The following is a 24,108-nucleotide window of genomic DNA, read 5'->3' on the forward strand; positions in this document are numbered from 1 at the left end:
TCCACGACCCCACTGTCAGTGTCCCGCGACTCCCCAACTTTGGGAACCCTTGATCTATGGTGCTTCCTGTGCTTCCTATGGTGCTACCCAGTCTTCTATGATGCTTCCTTTAGCCTATATAGCTTCCCTGATTTTACAGTGTTCATTTCACTTGTGGTTACATTTGTATACTCTCAGAGTTGCAAACGGTCAAATGAACAGAGATACGACAGTGTGCTGTCAGGCAGAAGCCCCATATCTCCCTGTGAGCTTGTAGATATTTCACTATTTGAAAACGTTAAAAAAATAAAAGAAGACAATACACAAGCTTTCCACCCGACAGCAATGATAAAACAAAAGGATCAATCAATTAAGTCATTAATTAATCATCATAGAAGCACGTTGAGCTGGCCAGAGGAACTGCCCGTGCAATCATACTGTGACTCTACATTTGAATTATGCAGGTTCCGTAGCCGTTAAGGGTATAAATAACATCATTTATTCATGGCTATAGGACTCTTGTCTGACATCGCAGGTGGGCACTGCACCGCACGCAGAGCAGTATACGAGCGATTGATCGCCCAGCGCGGCCAGAACTGGATCACCTCAGCTCCAAATGTGCTTTAACCCATTAAAAACTGAGGCCTGATGTTTTGAAGGATGATTTAGAAGTGCCTTCTAAATCCCAACTGAGAATGTTGGTGGTGCTCAAAATCTTTGGGAACCGCAACATTATATGAATTTGGCGGCAGACTTCCATCGCAATTGTTTTCGCTCCAGTGAGGGACCCCTTGAAGATGAGGGTTAAAAACCTTCGCTTTAAAAATATATTGTACATATATTCAGAGTTTTGCACACATTTTCACAATTTTTTATATTATATATTGTCCTTGTGTGAGGGGCTGTTTTTTCTGTCTTTCATTATTTTATTGTATTTCATTTATTGCATTTTCTCAAGTACCAGTAAGACGCATGAGGGCGAGAAGCGACCTCACTCCCAAAAGGGCGAGGTCACGTGCACGCATCGGCCACATTGACAGCAGACTGCTGGGCGAGCGCTGGCGCTTTGGCATGGGGGGTCAGATCAACATGGAATCAATTCTGTACTGGCCATATAACGAGCATGTCTTGAGTGTACAGGGTTTGATGAGGTCAGATCAACATATGGAATGTCAGAACAGGTCAGCTCCATACAGTATATGGAGATCTGGTAGCGGGGACATTCTCTTGAGTGTACTGGGTTTGATGAGGGCCCAGGTAGGGCCGGGCCTTAATTTTCGGGCCTGTTGAGAACTGCACTAATAACTTTGGGGCAGGCCCGTATACAGTTTGAATGGACAAGTATCAGTCAAAAGGGAGACATCAAAGAGGAAGGATGGATGGAATCAACATATGGAATGTCAGAGACCTGGACACCATACAGGTATATGGTGCCCGACACACACTGGTACCCGACACACTGACGGGAAATGGACGATTCTATAGTTAACTGCAGCCTTCGGTCGCAATAAAAAATAAATGAAAAAAGTAATCGCCCCCTCAAGGACAATATCAGTCACCAGAATATGAAATATCTAAATACTGAAATATGCATGTCTGGGGTGTTCACAAAAGCCAGAGTAGATGTCAAAATGAACTCAAACATGCTTGAAAGTGAAATATCTCTTTAACATAAACAACTTGATAAGTTTTATGAATTCCTGGATGCCTGTGGTCGGTACCAAAGTCCAGGATTTATTGTAAAAATGCAATCTACAGCACAGTAAACCTGAGAGTATGGGTCCATTATCACAGTCAGCAAACATTTCACTCAAGATTTTACGATGCACACACACACACGCGCGCACACACGCACGCACGCACGCGCACGCACGCACGCACGCACGCACGCAGTCACACACGCACGCACGCACGCAGTCACACACACACAAATTGGTTGTTTAATGGTTCTTTGGATCCTTAGCTCAGTTTAGACACGTATGGCTCTGTACTGTATATGCAAAGGTCCCAGAAGAGGTTCCCTTATATTAGGCTATATATGATCATGAACCACTTTTAGTGCTAGTTACCAGCATTTATCTTTAGTGTGTGTACTAGGAATGTATTGATTTCTAAGCCCACAAACGCTTTATGCTTTGTGTTTATGTTTTGGTTTGTTTACTCCCTGCGGTATACTTGACTGAAACCCACTCGAGCTTCTGAAAGAATCAATATATTATATATTTGAGCAAAAAGCAGTGGTGGGGGTATTATATTCGGTTTTATAGCTTTTGTTTTTTTTAAATTATTCATTAAAACTACCTCGATGAAGAGAAAATGTTTTTGTTTGTGCTCGTTTTGTAAGAAAGTGAACTTGCATCGACAGGCCTGAGAGATTGGCTTCCCAAATTCGACATTCATTTCAAATCTCTCAACTCAAAGTTCAACTAATTTCTCTGTTCCCATTCCCCCGCAGCTTATTGCTCAATAACCCGCCCCACTTCAAATGGAACCAAATGGACCCTTAGAGGCCCCTCTGAACGTGTACAAAATGGAACCGAAAGATCTTTTTGTACAAGCTCAGAGTTAAATTAATTCTCAGGATTTTATTGTTTTGCTCGATAACCCACACTCACCTGGGGCAAGATAATGCAAAAAGTCTATTCTAAAGCTATTACGCTGTCTGCGTCAAGCTATTATGCTGCATGCAGCAGAGGAACACCATTTTTCGTCCCCGATAACTCTGTGTCCCTCTCTGGTGTCCCAATTTGTGGCGCTGGCTGGGTCTCTCTCAGGATGTAACAGTTACTTGTTCACAGGCTGCTATTGTTCCAGTCTTTCAAGCCTCTGCTCTGTAGTCAGTGGCGTGCATAGACATTTAGAGGTGCAGGTGCTCAAGAGAAAAAAGGGCACCTTGTGCAGCGCGTGGAACCGGCCGGTTGCCTTAATAGAGTATTATAGACATTTATAGATTGTGGGGCCTAAATAATGTATTAGAAGCTTTTTATCAAGAATTGATCAATGTCACCATGGTCCACATACTGTACAGTGCTCTAGCACCCCCTAGTGTCTATCTGTGCACGCCAGTGTGTAGTGCCGTCTCCAGGCACAAATCAGCAGGGAGGCATACCTTTTTCAAAAGGGGGCACTTAATTTTTCAAACCCCCATATGTATAACAAATAGTCACCTATTAACAAAGTGATGCTTGAAAAAGGCTACAAGTAGGCTACAATTATGCAGCAGCACCAACAACAAACAAAGAAATACAAATATGTTGAGCATTATAATGTCTTCTGCATGCATTTCTATTAACTATTCAATTAATTTGAAGATGTATATATTTACAATAATCATGAAGAACTTAGATTTAACATTTGTAAAACATTACAATATTGGTACAGTAGGGTAGGTTACTGCTGGACTGGAGGGGCACAAAATCCAATCTGGGGGGGCAATGCCCACCAATGCCCCCCTGTAGAGACGGCACTGAGTGGTGGGAGAACTACTCTGATTTATTTTTGCTTAAGTAAAAGTAGCAATATTCCAATATAAAAATACTATGTTGCAAGTACTGTATAAGGACTATTTAGAAAAATTACTTCAGTAAATTTACAGAAGTATTGGGACTAAAGTGCAAAAATCTTCAAAAATTTGCTAAACGTTTTTTTGATGAAGTGTTGTAGATCAGCTATTAAAAAAAGAAAGAAAAAGATGAAGTAGGCTACTATAAAATAGTATATGCTTCATGATAAATCTACAAAGAACCTTTTCACTAAAGTTTCAAATAATTGTAGTGGAGTAAAAAGTATAATTTGACTGTGAGATAAAAGTATACTCAAAGGCAAAGTAAAAGTACCTCAAAGTTGTACTTAAGTACAGTAGGCCTATACTTCAGTAATTAGTAAACTACCTGTGCAGTTACTTTCACCACTGGCAGTGTGCACTGTGCAGCAAACAACGCCAGGCATAAGGGCTACTGCAGGGCATCCCCAGCAACATTAAGGCGAGACATGGTAGGTGAAATCATGATTTTTTTTTTGATTTTCTGCTATTTTGCTTCCTAAACATGTTTTCTTTCAAACTAAAGCAAAATAAACATTCAAAACACATATTTAGATGTTTATTTTAGTAGTTTATTTTAGCCAATGACAGCTCGTTTTGCTGGGTGAAAATCCACCCTCTCAATTTTCATGATTGGTTGTTGGTACAAAGGAAGTGACCATATTTGGATCAAACCACAGTCAGCTCGAGGTCCAGACCTTTCCAATGATATATGGCATTATATGTTGTTGCCAAGGTTTGGATGAGATATTTTGTCTCAAAATAGTGGCTTCAAATAAAACGTTTTGGAATTTTACAATACAATTCTTTAAAGGCCGTTTACTCAAAATGAGTTTTCCTCATACCTGGGACAAAGAATCTCTACTTCAGTTGCACTCACATACACCAAACTTTCCAGTCTTATTCATAACTATATTCTGCAGATATTTACAGATGGGTTTGTTGATATATCATTCACAGTCTGATTTACATCACATTTTATACCTAGAAACATGCCGAAAATTGGGTTTTTTATGCCTGTTGACACTATTTTCTGATTTGTGGAGTGATAATTAGAGATATCTAAAATCCCTTCTGTAATTTTCTTTGTCTCTAATATGTCAACAAAATGAAACAATCATTTTGAACCTGGCTTTATCCGATCTTCAGATTTATCGTCCCGAAATGTAGGCAAATTAGCACATATAATGCCTAATTTGCATATTTACAAAATATAATTTCAGAAAACTTGTAATACAAAAAATCTTAGTTTTAATATAAGTAATCAACTGGAGAAGTTTCATTGTGATAGCTATTAGTTAACTTTTTTCCCTATTCACCTACCATGTCTCGCCTTAAGCGTCACAATCATTTTAAACACTTTAACCATATTTTATACTTTGGCTATTCAATAATAGCAGACTTGTAGATCTGCTATTTTTTGGAAAATCTTGAAAATGTGTGCAAGTCTTTGTTTAGATCTTTTTTTTACTAAAATCTTTGCTTCTGGAGGTCCCTGCCACAAAATATTTTGAGATGGGGGTCCGCCGCTAATTACAGTACAGTACAGTTCTGGCCAGGGGTCCTGGAAATCATTGAGCATCATCATTATCGTCGTCATCGTCAGCCCTTCCTCCCAGCGCTGTCGTCGTTCCGTTCAATGCACACACCTTGAACCTTCTCCACCTCCTGATCGATCCACAGCATGGTGAAGGGTGTTTGATTTGTCATGCATGAGAGACAGAGGGAGAGAGTGAGAGAGAGTGTCACTTTAGAGACCAGCTGAAACAAGCTGTTTTCCCGCACATTGAGGGAATATACGTGGTCGCAATGGGGACATATAGTTAAAACTATAGTGTGTGTGTGTGTGTGTGTGTGTGTGTGTGTGTGTGTGTGTGTGTGTGTGTGTGTGTGTGTGTGTGGGGGGGGGGCATGTGTGCCCACCCATGTTATATTATTTATTTTTTAACACAACTACCAATTAAGCACCAACCGATCCATATCATTCAGTACACACAATGCGGCAGAACATTAAAGGAAGCCCAAAGTTGTTGTTGGGGGGGATTGAGCGTTCCCACATAAATCATAGCAGTGTTATGAGCGGAGAGGAGGAAGGGAAAAAAAGGGGGCTCAGGCAAAAGTCGGGCAGAGCTATTCGGTGGAACATATACCGAAGGAAAATAAATCATTTATCACCTCTAACTGTGCACCCACTGAACCGTAGCAGTGGGGAAATGGAGGAGGAGAGGCCGAGCCGGGTAGGAGCGCTTTGTCATGCAGATGGTGAGAGATGTTCGCCCCCGGGGGGGACGAAAACAAGAAACTATATGCCCCCGGCCGTCAGTCGGAAAACCACAAGAGTTCGTTTAACTCTGAGAGGGTACAAAATCGTCGCTATTAGGTGGAAACCTTGTATACTGTATATCCAAAGCTGTTATTTTCAGGAACTGGTATGGCGGTTGGAAGGTGTGATCTCTCTGGAGCAGTATTATGCAAGTACCAGGTCTTATTACTTAACTTAAGACCTGGAGGCGTGATCAATGCCATTTGGCTATTCTGAGTGGCCAAACAGCATTGACCACGCCTCCAGGTCTTAAGTTAAGTAATAAGACCTGGTACTTAAGACACGCATAAATCTGTCTCTCATCAATGATAGAGTGCATGGGAGCAATATTACACGAGAGGGGGTGGTTTAACGTCATTTATGCACGCCTGCGATGCTGCCGTTCCGAAAGGCAGTGCAGAAGTGCATTAATGACGTTAAAGCACCCCTTCGAGTGTATTGCAATTATAGCCTACAACAAAAACTACGATCATCGCTTTTAAGGACAAATGTAGTATACGACCACAAATGTCCCAAGAAACTCGCTAGCCTAGCAATTAACCCAGTCTGCTGCGCTCTGGGAGAACAGAGCAGCTGATTTCTTTGTTTTGATGTTCCATCATGCTCGTTTGAAGCACGGCTAGAAGGTTGTTTCAACCAATCAGATTGCTTCCTCAAAACGACCTGTTGTATAATCACCATTACACCACTGGTAATTGATAAGTCATGTTTTGGGTGAACTACTCAGTGGTTATAGTACTCAAGTAAATGTACTATAGTTAGTTACTGTCCACCACTGTGTACAGACGGAGGCACGCGGGGCCTGACCGCGTATCAGTGGGATCAGGAAGCTTCAGGGTGCAGTGGATTTATGAGTCCTCCCGGCCGCGGCGGTGACCAATCTGATGCAGCAGATAATTGCTGACGATGAGGTGTGTTATCAACTGGCAAGGTGCCGTGATTTATCACACACACGCCCAGGTTAACTTCATCATCAGTGCGCTGTCGAGAGAGAGAGAGAGAGAGAGAGAGAGAGAGAGAGAGAGAGAGATGGAGAGGGAGAGAGGGGGGGGGGGGGGGGGGATTTGCTTTTATTTTGTCCAATTCTGAGACAACAGCAATATAAATTGTTGCTGTTGGACAGAAACCGTGTACCGTGTATCTCCTTTTAATGTTTTTATTTTTTGTCCTAAATGAATGCCCTTTCATCATACAAGAGTGGAGAGGACAATATAGCCAATTGTGAGCTTGTAGATCACCAGTTTATTTTTTACTATTTTTGAACTTTTTTGAAAGTGGCTTGAAAGTGGCTAACACGAGGTTTGTGACTAATATCCACTGGAACACATGGGTTCTTTGTTTTGCCATTAGCTGAAACGTACAGGTTTCCACCTGGCACCTGGCAGTGGACAGCAAGTGTTGGATACTGACAAGAACAGATCATTGGTTGTAAATGTACTACTTTAATGGCAAGATAATGTCAATAGTACACAGATAACGCTGAAATCCATAACTTATATTCCCTCCAGGAGTGTGTGTGTATATATATATATATACACACACACGTCATGTAATAAGTACGTATATAAATCAAGCTTGAGTGGTTAAAATATAAAACAGGAATATACTGAGTATATGAGCATGTTGACTTGAGTATTATTGTGTTTATAATATTGTAATTGTTCAAGTAGGGATGTATGATTTATTTATTTATTTATCTATTAACCAATTATCTATTTATCTATTTATCTATTTATCTATTTATCTATTTATCTATTTATTTATTTATTTGGAAGGGCTGTGCCTTCAAGAGCAGCGTATCTGATATAAATGTAATCATTTCAATACTTTGATATCCCATGTGTATGAAAGAAAACTTTCAATAAAATATCATCACCATTAAACAAAAAAGAAAAAGTCTGTTGCCTAAATAACTAACTTAGATCATGAATAATCTAAAATTCTCCAGAAACACAACAACAACAAAGGCCAAAGGCAAGGCGACTGATTTATTCATGAATGTTCAAAGCTCAGCTTTAAAAGAAGAAAGTTTTTCTCCAAACTTCAAAGCTCAAAGTTTAAATGCAATTGTACCATTGTACCACGATCTAACATGATTGCTATAATATATTATATTATATCATAATATACGATCTTTACTGATATAATGTATTATTTGTTATGTCTCGCTCCCCATCGACTCCACATCTATGTGCTGTGAGTGTTCTGTGCCCGTCAGTGCCACCAGAGGGACGCAGAGCACTCCACAGCACATCTAGGCACAGGTGTTTCCCAGCTCCAATCACCACTCCTGTTTTGAGGTGTTTCCATTCAGGATTTTATGCGCAAGAGCCTTATTGTGCAAAACCATGCCTTAATGGAAACATAGATGACACCAGGGTGTTGTACTAGCTGTATTAACATACTATTGTATTAACATATCGTTCCATACAGATGTCGTTTCTCAATGTCGTGTCTCTCTGTTTGTGTGAGACGTGTGTGAAAGTGTGTGTGTTTTCTTGGCTGTGGGGATGGCTATATGCAGTGCGTGGGAGGAGAACCTCTCAAGGACAAAGTGAAGGCTCCACTCCATCAATGGGCAATTTGCCACAGTACAGGCAACAGATCGATGTCAGCCCAAGTATAAAACAAGGCCTTAGAAGTGGTTAATATTATGCACGAGAGACCAAAGTTCGAAGGACTCTTCCAAAAGGGAATCCCCATTTGGCCAGAGGACATGCGATTATAAGCTTCAGGCAGTACTACTTCTCAACCAGTAGGTGACCAGCCCGCCACCAGGGCAGGGTCTAAATGTCTCTTTTTTTGGAAAGCAACGTCATCTGTAACATCAGTTTACAATAAAATTTACTTGAAAATTAATTCACAAAAAGAAAAACAACAAAAAAACTCTGCCCTTTTTTCTTCTTTCTAATTATTTGTTCGGACCAAAAAATTGTGTTTGTTGTCATGAGTCACGATCCGAGTTGGCTTTGTCCGAGGCGTAAAGGTCTTTAAATATATACTTTCTGAAACGTCTTATGGGGTAAAAAAACGTCAGGGGCGGGACTGCAGCGCTCTATTGGCTGTCGGACTCTTAGTACACCCCCCCCCCCACCACCACCCACCCGTTTTCCCCCTCACTGTATATGTTTCTTTTCCCTTTTTTACCTCCTTTATGATTAATTCCTGTTCTGTTCTTTTTGGCTGTATAGAAGTGTCTATTTGTATGTCTCTTAATGTTTTGATGATTTGAACAAGGTGGACCCTCTTGTAAACAAGTGTAATGCTTTATTGGGTCGTCCACTCACAGTTAAGAGTCTTTGTATTGAGTTGTGCTTGAAATGTACTGTAATTCTGCAAACTGTATTGAAAATATTTCAATCAATCAATCAAACACATGTCGGACTATTGGCATGTCGGACCAGGGCCAAATTAGCCATTGGGCCGGTGGGGCCGTGGCCCAGGGGGCCCTTTGCTCTCAGGGGCCCCTCGGGGAAATTGGACCGCACGGTACTGGGTTTGAGGCCCTGAAAAGAGCTCCTGGGGTCCTTCATTGGCCGTTGATTTTGTTAAATTTAGGTCAAAAAGACGCGTATGCGTGCTATGGGGGCCCTTCATTGGTGTTTGGATGTCTAGATACAAACACAATGCATTTGGTTTTTAGCAATGTTCAGTAATACTTTGTTCTCGCCGACACAATCCGCTACTGCTTTTGAAAACGTGTTCTGGATAGCAGTGGCTGTGCCACTGAATGTAATGTGCGTTCACATGACCTCTAAGAAGTTTCTTTGACAGCGCATTGTGCGACACACCAAGGGCAGAGGAACAACGTTCAAGACCTCTATTAGGCGGTGACAAAAGCTCAGTAATTTGCAGGCCTTGTAAGAGGGAGTGTGTTCACTCAAGCAGACAGAGGGAGAATGTGGCCCCCGTGTTTTCAGTTGTTCTGGCTGTGACTGCCCGACTGTTACCTGTCAAATGGATAACACACTATCCATTTTCCAACCAGTTTCATTTGATCTTAACTGGGTTGGCTTGTGGCAACAACAAAAAAAGCCCATTAAAAAGAGGGAGAACTCTCTTTAATGGTCTACAAAGGAAGAACATAGATGTGTTATTTTCTTTCCGAAAGAAAGAAAGAAAGAAAGAAAGAAAGAAAGAAAGAAAGAAAGAAAAAAAGAAAGAAAGAAAGAAGTCTATCTACAAGCTCAGCTAGATCTGTTAGCACCAGAATATGGATGCTAGGGTTCATGTGGTTAAGTATCTCAAGCAAACCCAATGACGACAACAGAAAATAAGCGCCACTAAATTAGGATGTCATGCCAGCCAATTTGAGCACAGTAGTCATAAAATCAAATGATTGATGGTTTCATTCTTTGATGGTCTCATTCTTAACCACTTAAGCCCTAGCCCTACGGTATTGCATCCACGTCTATGTATCAAAGTCAGTGTACCTGAGAAAGACACTAAACCCCTAACTGGCAACTTATACCTCGGAGCTGAAACAATAGCACCCACTACTACTGCTATAGTTAGGATGGGTAAACGTGACGCATTCGGAACTTGTAGATCTGATATTTTCGGCAGAGATAATAGGGCACCCATTACTCTCAGATACTGTAAGGGTCCATTTGGAACCCCATCAATAAGGAATCCTTCTTCTTTAGTGAAACGTTGTTTAATAATGTCCAGCCCAGTGTGGTGCAGTTATTAATGCACCTTCACCTCATTGCTCATTCAGGGGACAGGTGGTGATTATGTGTTGTGAATGTGATCTGTGGTGGTGCAGATGTTCGGCAGTTTGTTCAAGCTCCCTGCACTCACAAGCTGCACTGTCTGCCAGGCCCCACTTTTTCATAGACAATTTGAAACAGCTGACCCCAGTACGTAATCAGTTCAGGAGGGTCCATTGCCGGCATGGTATAGTACTTGGGGGTCTCCATCTAGTATTGGTAGTTACGAACCAGATAAACCATTCTGTAAATGGTACCAAATGACCCTTAAGGGTCCAGTTATGGGGTTGGACTAATACTTACCAAATTGGGGGTCCTTGAAATAAATAAATAAAAAGTATGAAAACCACTGATATAAAAACGGAAGAATATCAAACATTTAACAGTGATCTCATGCTGTCACTGGGCTCTGAATAAACCTGCTAATACATTCGCAGTGGAACATTGATTGGCTATAGACTTTCCGACCTCTGTAAACCTCCTAACTCTTTTGAACCCTTCTCTTTGCAAATACCATTACCACATTGATTATCTACTAATTAGAAAGTAAGTGTTGCCTAAAAAATACTGGAGCAGAAAGCAGGCCGATGTTCGTGTGTGTCATCATCTTGTTCTTGTCAGGTGTCCCGAGGGGAAACAGCGGAAAATGAATTATTCATAAAGTACACACCTCTCAGCGGGAGTCCTGACCTTTAGAAAGGACTTCAGAAGAGCTCGTCAGCACCTGAATTAGACACGATACAGTGTTTTAGTTAGACTAAACTACTTGACCCATTAAGGCCTATTCTGCATGTCTTCTACTGTAAATCCTGTCAGATTTCTGGTGCAGTGTCTCTCTCTCTCTCTCTCTCTCTCTCTCTCGCTCGCTCTCTCTCTCTCTCTCCCTCTCTCTCTCTCTCTCTCTCTCTCCCTCTCTCTCTTTCTCTCTCTCTCTATATTAGTCAGGACAGGAGTGAGGTTAAGCGCTAGCTTAGAGTGAGGGTGTATTAGTGTGTGTGTGTGTGTGTGTGTGTGTGTGTGTGTGTGTGTGTGTGTGCGTGCGTGCGTGCGTGCGTGCGTGCGTGCGTGCGTGCGTGCGTTAAGCCTTTACACATCAGACAAGCTGGGACTGAAGATCCCAGCCACATTTTTATCTCTCAAGGACACTCCACAATGTACCAGCTGGTGAAAGTAGGTTTTTATACAGTAAGTATATCGTCGCTGTCGGGCAGAAACCTTGTATGTCCACATTTCAACGCATATGTTTTTATTCGTAAATACTTAGTTGTTACAAGAGTGTTCTGCAAAGGCAGTGAAAGTAGCGGTTCTACAAACTCACAACCTGTCGCCATATGACACGTGTAGATTTTAAGTTAAATGTGTCTGAGGGTTATGAATATTTAAAGTGGCACTATAGTAACTCTTTTAATGAATCCAATGCAATTTTGTCCAATCTGTATGGCAGAGTATGTTAAAGGGTAAGACCACTTTTTTAGAGGTTTGGGTTGTTTTCTTACCTTATTATGGTCAAACTAGTCCAGTCCAGGAGTTATTTCGCTCCATAGTGCAGTTTTACAGAAAATAGCGTTATAAAAATACCAGCCCATTGACTTACATTGTACACTGAAACAGCTCTCAAAATCACTCTTTTAGTTCGTAAACAAACACAAACAAAGTTGTTTCAGACAATATAGAGCAACACCAAACCTCATGTGGTTTTTTTTTTTCATAAAAATGTTAACTTCCTGTTGATTTGTCCATTTTTATTCAGAAGAAAACCCGGACTGGATCCATGGATCCGGATCCAGATCTTCATATAGTAAAATCAACAGGAAGTTAACATTTTTATGAAAAAAAAAAACCACATGAGGTTTGGTGTTGCTCTATATTGTCTGAAACAACTTTGTTTGTGTTTGTTTACGAACTAAAAGAGTGATTTTGAGAGCTGTTTCAGTGTACAATGTAAGTCAATGGGCTGGTATTTTTATAACGCTATTTTCTGTAAAACTGCACTATGGAGCGAAATAACTCCTGGACTGGACTAGTTTGACCATAATAAGGTAAGAAAACAACCCAAACCTCTAAAAAAGTGGTCTTACCCTTTAATGCAATATAACGTATACACTCCTACAGTTGGGGTGGCCGTATTTGGTCTCCCTGCTCTTCTATTGAGACCTTTAGATTGTGTCAAAGGTCATGTCTCACATACAGACAATCTTTTATTTATTTATTTTTTATTTCCCACGATTTTGTAACCCATTTTTTCACCCAGTGTCAATTATCTAATGTAATCCTGGGCGCTACACTTCCTCTGCCAACCTGGGGGGGCAGCGGACTGACCTCATGCTTCCTTCTATGCATGAGGAGTCCAAGCTGCCTCTTTTCACCTGACAGGGGAGACAATCTTACATGAATTTTGACCTGATGGTCAAGATCCAATTTATCCCCTGAGCAAGCAGGCCGGCTCTATTAAAGCAGCACTTGCACAGGAACCCGGCTTCAAATCCAGGCTAGAACAGGCAGCTTTAACCAATGAAAAGTATTAACAAGAGATTATGACTAAATAATTGAACACAGGAACACAGGTTAATTTTTCCCCTCCATTTCATGAAAAGCAACCGTTTTGGACATGCAAGGTTTCCACACGACTGCGTTGATATTTTCTTTTCTTCTACGTGTGATTTTGAGATGCTTTTGAGACACCTGGTTGCCTTCCTTGCTAAGGTTAAAAATAACTTCCAGATTCAAATCTGGGCTAGTCTGAAGACTGTCTGAAGGGCTGGTGATAAAGGTTGAGAGTAGAGCGACACAGCCATCAGTCTAAAGGAGAAGATAAGCAGGTAAGATTTGATTCACTAAGAAGCATTCAAGTGTTTAACTGAGGGGAAAAAATCACACCCGTGTGAAGTGTGGGGGTCCCCGGAAGTTCCAGACCCACAGGACCACAGACACGAGCCGCCCCACATCCGAAACGGTAGATAAATGAGAGTTACCATGTGGGGGTCTCTGGGGGTCCCCGGGGAGTCCCCGGGGGGGTCCCCAGAACATCCAGACCCCCAGAAATGCGCCCAGGGTTACCGTGTGGGGGTCCCTCTACTGTACTGTACTGTCACTGTACTGTACTGGCACGCCCAAAATCATCATATATACAGTTAATATGTGCGTGTGTGTTTGTGTGTGTGTTAGGTTGCGCACAGGTGGTGAAAAACAACCATGCTATTTCCGTGCTCATACCAACCCACCCAGCCAGCCAGCCAGCCACCCACCCAGCCACACACATAGCTCCGTAAGGGAGTGGTTGCACCACTCAAAAAAGGTCTCCACCAGGCCGGATTGACTATATCTACAAGCTCACAACACGTCGCAACGCATAGTTTTTCTCGCCTCTAATTAATGGATTTTTTTAGGGAATACTTTTGAAAAAGTCTTTTTTTGTGTTGTTTCATAAAAATAAATACATCATACAACAGTGTCACACAAAAGCAATGAAAGCAGCAGATCCACAAGCTCGATACACAGCGCAAGTGACATGTTTTGAGCTTGAAGATCTGCTACTTAAAAATTTGCATCCTGAAAAGTAACAGTTTTGGACATATTAGGTTTCCAGTACTGAAAGGAATTGTTAACATTCAACAACTGGCTTGGCTTCTCCAAGATGTTTGGCTGCATGGTCTTGTGCAAACAATAATTTGACAGGCATTACAATATAGCTTATCGCATATAAGTTTATCGCGCGTGAGTAAATACACCTTCTGAAACACGTGATTGGCTTTGAATCCAGCCTGGCATGTCATTACACAGAGAAAACATGGAACAATCACTTAATGATAGTCATCTTTGCTATCTGAAGTGGCCGCAAGTTTTCAACCCTGTTCCAACAATGGTTCGCCTGTCAACATCCATTGCCATATAAAAAAGGGAGGATGGTGTTTGCGTTGCGTGTGCAAGACAAGTGTGTGTGTGTGTGTGCGTGCGTGCGTGCGTGCGTGCGTGCGTGCGTGCGTGCGTGCGTGCGTGCATGCGTGTGCACACACTTGCTCACTCACTTGCACGCACGCATGCGCACATGCACACAAAGGATGCTTTTGTTGCTATGCGCATGTTAACAGGAGCAGCTGCCTCAGTCAACCCTGCAGGTGATAAGAAGCATCATCTTAAGACTGAATAATGGCCCTGTTGTCTTCATGCGTGCAGATTGCTCCCGTAGTACGCCGAGACGCCCACGAGACCGACAATCAACACTCCATCGCTGAGCGCAGTCAGTGGAAATGCAAAAGCACAAAAATACTGTATCTCTCAACAGGTCAGTGGTGGGGGATTATGTGATTGACACCGGCGCAAAATGGAGAACTATTTATATACCTGTATGGAAGGGGAGTCCACGCTTCTGCTTTTGACCTGCCCCCTCGAAACCCCCTTGCGCTCAAGGTCATTCATTTTTCATGGTCGCTTCGCTGGGGATTATGTTTTATCCCTGCTTTTGGTAAACAAATGCATTTCCTGTTGGAACAATATAATGCCTCAACTCCTACAATTCCAAGTGCTTGTCAGGGTGGGGGGTCCCCAGTTAAAATTGAGAACCACTGGAATAGTGAATAGTAATGAGTGGTCATACTTGTTTTTGCAGCCACCTCATATTCAGTCAATATGCTGAGGACTGGCTTTGAGCTGACCCATCTCACCTCTTTAGAGAATGCTGACAGCTATAGTGTATCTCCTCTTCTCCCCATAAGACTTGTCAATTGAAACATCATGAAAAACTATTTTGAATAATTTCGAAAGCAGTTTTGAAAACAACACAAATCTTCCTATGTGGGTCCTGCTACATACGTACATATTACGTGTCGGTGACATGAATTTGTTAAGTAAACTGTACCACACCCTAAAATGAAAGGCACTTGCTCAGACAGTGCTATCTAATGCTGCTTTTTAGTCAACAGAGTTAACAACATTAATAATGGATATCAGAATCTTTGAGAGAGAGAGAGAGAGAGAGAGAGAGAGAGAGAGAGAGAGTGAGAGAGAGAGAGAGAGAGGTGGGGGGCTGAAACTTCAAAATAAAATGCCCACCATTTCCGTTTCTACATTGTATACATGCCTCGTCATCATCGCACCTGCTCCAAATTACCTACCGGGTGTGCGGAAGTCATCTCTCTATAAGTGTTTTAATATCAAAAGTCCATACAAATATTTTTTTAATTACTTCCTGAAAACGAAAACGTGCTGCGTGATGACGTGTCGAGGCCCACATCTATAAAAGCCAATAAAAATGAAGCACACCGGTTTGATTCCCATTGCTTCTTTGTCCTCCTCCACAGCTGGTTTTGATTAAAGAACTACTCCGTTTTTAATCTCATTCAATGACATCCAGACAGTGTATTACTCGTTTTAAATGTAATCATCACGCTAAAATATGTATATATGTTGTGTATAGGTTCAAAATAATCCCCTGGCTTTGCCCCACGTATATCTGTCACTTTGTTTACAAACGTGAGAGGAAGTCACAGACTTGGAGACCCCATAGCCTGGAGGGATGTGACGCTCTGATTGGTTCAGAAACTTCAGAGCCAGCGTTTCAAGCTGAAACTTCAAAATAAAATGCCCACCATTTCCGTTTCACTACACCTTTAAGCAGTGTTAAGGTTTGCAGAACCGCTATATGAAAGTAACAAAGCAGCAACTCATTCTGCGCGGTGGCGTGTCATTTCTTTTTCTATTATATGTTGTTGTCATTGTCAAAACAAGTCAAGGATACGAGTCAAGACTACCTACGGTAAATCAATTCCAATTGATTTAAGAGTCCACATGCTTTAATGGGCAAACATCCTTCACCTGTTGGTCTTTTTGTGTTCCACTACAGTGAAATGAAGTCAGTGAAAAAAAGGAGAGACCTTGGCTTTCTCATACAAGAGAGACTGTCTGTGTCAGCTTGGCCCTGCCTCAATTGACCTGCATTTGAGTGACTCTGCCGGTCATCAAATCATTGACAAAAACGAAAAAAAATCCATGAATGCAAGGCTTCATGGATTGTGTAATTGATTGAAAATACGTTTTATTGTGGATGAACTAGTTCTCAAACATTTTCATGTCAACAATTTTCACAGGATTCATTTTCCCCTTAAAAAATGCTGATCTACAAGCTTTTGTACTTTCCAAATGTAAATAACTGTCATTCGATCCTGCTCCTCTGCCTTTGAACTTAAACTGTGACTACACCTCCAAACCACTGTTGGACTAATTCCCACCTGTTGTAGTGTCAAGTCACCTGTTTGTCTGCTTGCCTGCCAGTTTGTCAGTTGGTTTGTCTCAGTTGGTGCCTATGTGTTTGTCTATGTGCCATTCTGCATGTCTGTCTGTGTGTCTGCCCTCCTGTCTTTCTGTGTGAGTCTGTTTGTATGATTGCGTGGTCCTCCGTCTCTCTGTCTGTTAGTGTTTTCTTGTTTTTCTTTACGGTAATCAGCATCACAGCTAGCTGCCTGCCCGTCGGCTAGTCTGTGTGATGTATGCTGGCTGGTTTGTGCTTGTCTTGTATTTGTCCTTTTGATTGTCTGTATTTTGCCTGTCCGTTTGCTCCTCTGTCTGTTTTTCATGCTTGCCTGCTATCTGTTCTGTATTGCCCTGCCCTGCTGCCCTGTCTGCCCCAGTTCTGCCCCACTTTGTCCATTTTCCATGCCTCTGCCTCCCTCCTCCTGGCCCCCACCACCCACCCTTTGGGGGTCCTTGTGCTTTTCTGTTAATCTGTTTTTGCCGTGGTTTTGTGTATCTTATTTTGTAGTATGGGTATGGTTCCTATAGTGTTTCCTGTCTGCGTAGTTACTGTTACCTTGTCTAACCTACAGTACCTTGTGATGTGTCAGTGTTTCCACCTGTGTCCTGTAGTCCCCCAGCCTATCCTAGTGTTGATTGAATTTTGGTTTCACCTGTACCCTGTGTCTACTCTATACATATGCCCATTTGTTCAGTTCCTTGTCAGATCGTCACTTAGTGTTAGTGTGTTATTTGTAGCCTACTGTGTTTCGTCTCCAACTAAGCCATTCTGTAATCTGTATCATGCAGTCCTTATTTTGCCAAACTTGCCGTTTTTTCGTACTACTTTTGGGTCCTGAGTCTGAACGCACCGACATAAAAATCAAAATAAAACAGTTCTACAAGCTCACAACCCATCTCATCTCGACGCGTTGTGAGCTTGTAGATCTGCTATTTTGGAGTATAGAAGTATAAAATAGGGTTAAAGTGTTGTTCCATTTTTGCTGGCACCCACTTTGAGAACCACTGATTTAAACCTTGCATATGATGCAGTGCAAACTTCCAGTTTAAATGCGTATGAAGCTGGAATGAGTGTGTGATTGGAGGAGTGAATCATATGAATGAGAATGTGATGCTGAGGCGGCCCAAAGAACGGCCGCCGGCAACTGCAGTGAGTTTCCTGACTGAACTTGCTTTGCGCATGTCTGTGACAGGCACGACGCTCATTTGTCTGATGCTGACTCATCTGTAGCGACACCAAAGGTGGGCAGATACAGTGGTGTACAGAAGGATCTGAAGAGAGATATCTTCACAGGTACTGACTGAGCACATGATACATTTGCAACACAACGTGTTCGCTTGGGCATCATCATAATTTTTCGACCGCGGTCGAGATCCGTGGATTTCACAATATCACGCCAGACTTCCCGGTCCTTCATTGCCATTCCCCGTTCCTGCTTACTGATGCCTGTGTCCCTAGCGATGACATCAGGGAATGACAGTTTTCTACCTCTGGTCTGCTTTGAGGCAGGACTCCAGAGAAGAAGGGAAGATATAACCTCATTGTCAGATCTGTAGCAGTGGCCGGCAAACTGTGTTCTTCTGGATCAGACTAGTGAAGAAATATGGGGAAGGTTGCCATATATTAGATTAGTCGATGGGTGGCTCTTCCAAGACAGATTTTGCGCTCTCATTAGAAGGTGGGTGTAAGTGCCATCCAACCGTTTCTCTAGTTTCTTTGAAAGTGTCCATGTCTCGGAGCCAGAGTAGAATCGGCTCAACGTTCGTCCTAAATATTTTTACTTTTACATTACTAAGCTGGGATGACCAGATCTTATGCATGTCATTGCAGGCTGACCAGGCCATACCCTTCCTAGTTTGAAAGTCCTTTTGGGAAGAAGATATACTGTATATGAACCCAAATACTTGTAGTCATCAACCTGTTTCAGAGGAGTGTTGTTAAGTGTTTTTATAATGTAGTTATTGTTGGATTTGCATATATTTACATATTCAGACCAACACAGTTGGAGGCCTGCTCAAGAGATTGAAGGAGAGCCTGAGCGTATTCCAATTATTGACTGATAAGCGTGATGTCATCAGCGAAGTCAGTGTCGGTTAGGTATTTAGCAGGATGACGAGAGCTTCTCCTAGGGTTTAGTTGGTAGCCCTTATCATTGATAGTATCAACTGACATACGAAGAACATATTCAACAACAATAATAAATAGAAACTCGGCAAGTGTGTCACCTTGGAGAATCAGACAAAGGTCTAATTGTAACACACATTGTATTTTCTTTCCCCATTAAATTCACTCAAACACTCAAACTGGTACAGTGGTACACCCAGTAATATTAAATAATTCCCTCATATTTGATACCTTTTCTGATCACATCCATGTTATGAAAACAATGTAAAATAGTTGCTTGGATGAAATATCATTAATTTTAGCTGAAGATAATTTGTTTAATGCCGCTTTTTAGCGTTGTTAGATTAAAGCAGTTAATGTTAATTAAAGCAGTTAAGGATTAACTAATAACCCATAATGTATAAATTATGTTTAAGGGGTCAGGACAGCTAGGCCTTTTCGGGGAGGGGTCAGAATATATTATGGACTTAGACTGTTATGTCTCAACTGCGAACATGCAGTTACAATTAGTCCCAAATGTGCAAAAAGTGTAACATTGGAACAGTTTCCACTTTCGGTTTAATAACTCCCGACCTGTTTCATCAATTGAAAAACTTTAAGTGGTTTATTATAGCAGACATAGACAGGTAGCAGACAGGTTATTTGCTTGAAAATATAACATATGTGGGTAAAAAGATCGCTGAGTGAAAGAGTGAAAAGTGCAAAACGTTACAAAAGGGCTCTCCCCTACTTTTCCCTCCCTCCCTATAGATATCTAGCTGGTAAGTAGAAAGTACAATATTTGTCTTTGAACTGTAGCGGAGGGAAAGTCAAGTGAAGTATCACAAAAATACAGTAAAGTAGCCTACAAATACTCAAGCAAATCAGTACACTAGTAAATGTACTGAGTGCCAGGTGTCATGTGACATGATCACGTGACATGATCAAACAATTTCTAGGAAATTACCCCCCATGATTCGTTGCATTCTCCCACAATGGCTGTTTGTGTCTAATGCATAATTCATTTATTCAAGTATGTAATGCATTCTCTAGCCATTAATAAGACACTGCTCATTATTTTTCCTCTGCTTATCACACTCCCTCACAACAAAACAAAATCAATCCGTGTCAATCGCTCTGTTCCGGTCGTGGGAAAAAAAACGAGCAAAATAAATATTACAGAGCCTGTCGCTTCCTCCATTTAAAATTCCTCCTTCTAGTGAAAGAAAGGGATTTGCGTGATTTGAGTGATATATATACAGATATATATAAACAAAGGAGCCTGTTTAGTAAGGAAAGCGGCATGTGGAGGAATGGACATTTATATCAATGGCAGAAACAGAGATGGTTACAACCAAGATTAATGTTGTTTGATACGGGACAAGGCTCATGCAAAAGCAGCGACTGATTAGACAGGCTTCTGTTTTCTTGCGAAGTGGAAATGTGTCCGGATGCTGCATTTTTGGGTTCAAGCCCATTTTGAAAAGTTCAGGCACGGTCACACCGCACTTTTATTCTAACTGTGCACCTGTGTGAGGGTGGATTCTGCCAATGCATCTCAATGGGAATGGAGCGGTTTGCCATATGCAACACTTCGTTGGCAAGATCGAAGGGATTCGACAGCATCTGCCTGCAGTACAGACAGTTTCTGGAGTTTGTCCGGTACCGCCCTCCCAACTAACCTCATTCAACCCAATTACATTAATCACACTCATGGAAACTATCACACACATGAATTCTTCATCATGCCCTCTTGACATAATTCCCACCAAGTTTCTGAAGGAGAACATAATGACTGTGGACCCTTCTATCATGTCTATTATAAATTGGTATCCACTCAATTGATTAATTTTATGAATTTTAATTCTGCTTTTGAAACGTTTCAGTCTGGTTTTAGGGCCTTGCACAGCACGGAAACAGCACTTTTAAATGCAGACTCCGGTGACTGTTCAATTTTATTCCTTTTAGACCTGAGCTCTGCTTTTGACACTGTCGATCATGCCATTTTAATTGAACGCCTGAAGAACCTGGTCGGCATAAACGATGTTGCATTAGAGTGGTTCCGATCCTACCTAACAGACAGAAGCTTCTCAATTGTGATTGGGGAAGCCTCCTCATCACGAGCTCCTTTTAAATGTGGCGTTCCACAAGGTTCTATCCTTGGTCCACTACTCTTTACAATTTATATGTTGCCAATTGGCAACATTATTAGGAACCATGGAATACAATTTCATAGTTACGCGGATGATACTCAGCTGTATATCCCCCTTAAACCTGGTGTTACAGGAAACATACCACGCCTTCTTAAATGTCTCTCTGACATAAAGAGTTGGATGTCTCAGAATTTTCTGCAATTAAATGAATCCAAATCAGAAATAATCTTATTTGGCCCCCCAAACTCAACCCACTCATTTCACTCAGAACTTGACACCCTATCCACAAACATCACACACTCAGCCCGCAACCTAGGTGTTTTCTTCGATCCAGATATTTCCTTCAACACCCAAGTCACCAAAGTAGTCCAGTCATGTTACCATCAGATCAGAAACATCGCTAAAATTAAACATTTCTTGTCATATGCAGACCTGGAAACCGTCATACACGCATTCATATCTTCACGACTGGATTACTGCAATTCAATATACTCTGGTATGAGCAAAAAGAATATATCTCGCCTCCAGATGGTGCAGAACTCTGCGGCTCGCCTTCTCACCAACACAAGAAAACGTGAGCATATCACTCCTATTTTAGCTACTCTTCACTGGCTCCCTGTGAGCTACAGAATTGATTTTAAGATTTTATTGATTACTTTTAAAGCTCTACATGGTCTAGCTCCCATTTATGTAACAGACTTGCTGAAACCCCATAACCCTGTACGCTGCCTCAGATCTGCCGATAGGGCCCTCCTAGTTCCTCTTGCAACACGTCTGGTCACTCGGGGTGACCGGGCCTTTGCGGCTCGGGCACCTTTGCTTTGGAACTCCCTGCCACTGGCTCTTAGGTTAGCAGAATCAGTGTCTTCTTTTAAAACGCTTTTAAAAACACATCTATATGCCAAGTGTTTTTCTTAATATTGTTTTTAATTGTTTTATTGACCTGTTATTTTCTTCATATTTTATTGTTTCTGATGTCTTGATGTTTTGTTGTTTTGATGTTTTTATGATTCCTGTTTTATAACCTGTCTGTAAAGCACTTTGTAACTATATGTTTGGAAAGGTGCTATACAAATAAAATTCATTCATTCATTCATATGATTTTTTTTAATTTTTTGAGTGGTGCCTCCGTTCCATTACGGATCTATTACGTGTGTCCTTCTCTGTGTCTGTCTGTATGTCTGTATGTCTGAGCACGGAAAGCTGCAACACCTAAAGTGGCCAGTAGAGTACAGCACAGAGTAAAGTGGCACAGAGTACACTACAGTACGAGCTCTGGGCCGTTCCTGGGGCTCTGGATTTTCCGGACCCCCCGGGGACCACCATGGTAACTCTGTCATTTCTCGACCGCTTCGGACGCACAGCGGCTCGCCGGAACCGGACTGGTCCCCCTGGATGCGTTCCTGGGGGTCTGGATGTTCCGGAGACCCCCCAGGGACCCCCACACGGTAACTCCGTCATTTCTCTACCATTTCGGACGTGGGGCGGCTCACTGGAACCGGGCTGGCACCCTGGGCACGTTCCTGGGGGTCTGGATGTTCCGGCGACCCCCACACAGTACACTATAATACATTACAGAGCACAGTAGAGTACAGTAACTATAACAATAAATGTATAGTTGCACCGCTCAGTTCACACAGGTGTGTGTTTTTTTTAAAAAATTAAACGAAATTGAGAATCACTTATACATGATTAGAAGCAAGGCTTGAATCTTTCGGTTTTATTCACGATTTATACAATGAGTGTCACACAAAAATAGCTGATCTACAATGCTATTTTCAACACACAACAAATTTTAAAGCGAAAGCGGTTACACCAACCATTGGTCATTGTTTTTTGTATTGTAAAATATTAACAGTAGCTTGTGACTAAATAATAACTACATCAGATCCATTGGAGCACAGGTAATGTTGTTCAATTTTTACAGACAAGTAACCGACATAATTTCTGCCCGAAAGCCACTGAAAACCAATTATTCCACAGAGGCTAAACGTTCCCCCATCACGGCCTAACATGCACTCCAAGAGATCTATGGGACAAACAATGTGAGGAAATGTTGCATATTATATCCCGGGAAATTGTGTTTACAACATGTAGCCACATATTGCTGGGTCCCATCATATGTTTTGCCCCCCCAGGCAATGCTGTATCTGTCCACAGCACGACATACCGAATCAATACGCAATCAGGTTATCCCTTGTTTTTCCCTCACTCTGGTAATTACTACCTTTACTGCCTTCCAGGAGTGTGACGTACGACGTTTTCTGTAATCCCCTCTGTGGAAAGATTCTCCCGAGCCACAAAATGAACCTCTATCGTTTCCCAATCCCAAACAGTGGGTCGGCACCCATTTTTGGGCCACAGACCAATTTTTATATGACTTGAGTGTAAATCCCATCTACTTTTCCTATTATATAAGTATATAAGATATATATTTTTTAAATAAAAGTAAATACAAATGTAATACATTTTAAAACAAACACATCTTGCAGCTTGACTCCCATTCGTTGCTCTCTTATACTGTGTGTTCCAAACTTTTTGGGAAATGGGATTTTTTCCCCCCAATGGATCTAATGTATGTTTACAAGCTCTTTTAAATGCTTTTCATTGGTTTAATATTTATAAATCCCACAGGCAGACTTAAACACTTTTGACCTGAGGTCTCTATTGAGGGCATGTCTAAATAAAAAAATAAAATATATATTTATTTTAATTGTTTTTTTTAAATAGTGAAAATATAGCCGATCTACAAGCGACGTTTCGCATAATGACACAATGATAGCTTGCAGATCATTACTGTTAAGGTGGTTGCACACTGGACGCGTTTTTTGCAAAACCGATGGAAAAACGGCACTAAAAAACGCGTCCAGTGTGCAGGGACCTTATGTGTTAATTATTCTGGAAAATGATGTGTTATTTGTATTTCTTCCCCTTTTTCTCCACTGTCAAACTATCGCACGCACGCACGCACGCACGCACGCACGCACGCACGCACGCACGCACGCACGCAGGGCCTGTCTGCCCTGGTGCAGAGTGACGAACCCCCATTC

The sequence above is a fragment of the Electrona antarctica genome, assembly GCF_951216825.1.
Source record: "Electrona antarctica genome assembly, chromosome: 14".
NCBI classification, from domain to species: Eukaryota; Metazoa; Chordata; class Actinopteri; order Myctophiformes; family Myctophidae; genus Electrona; species Electrona antarctica.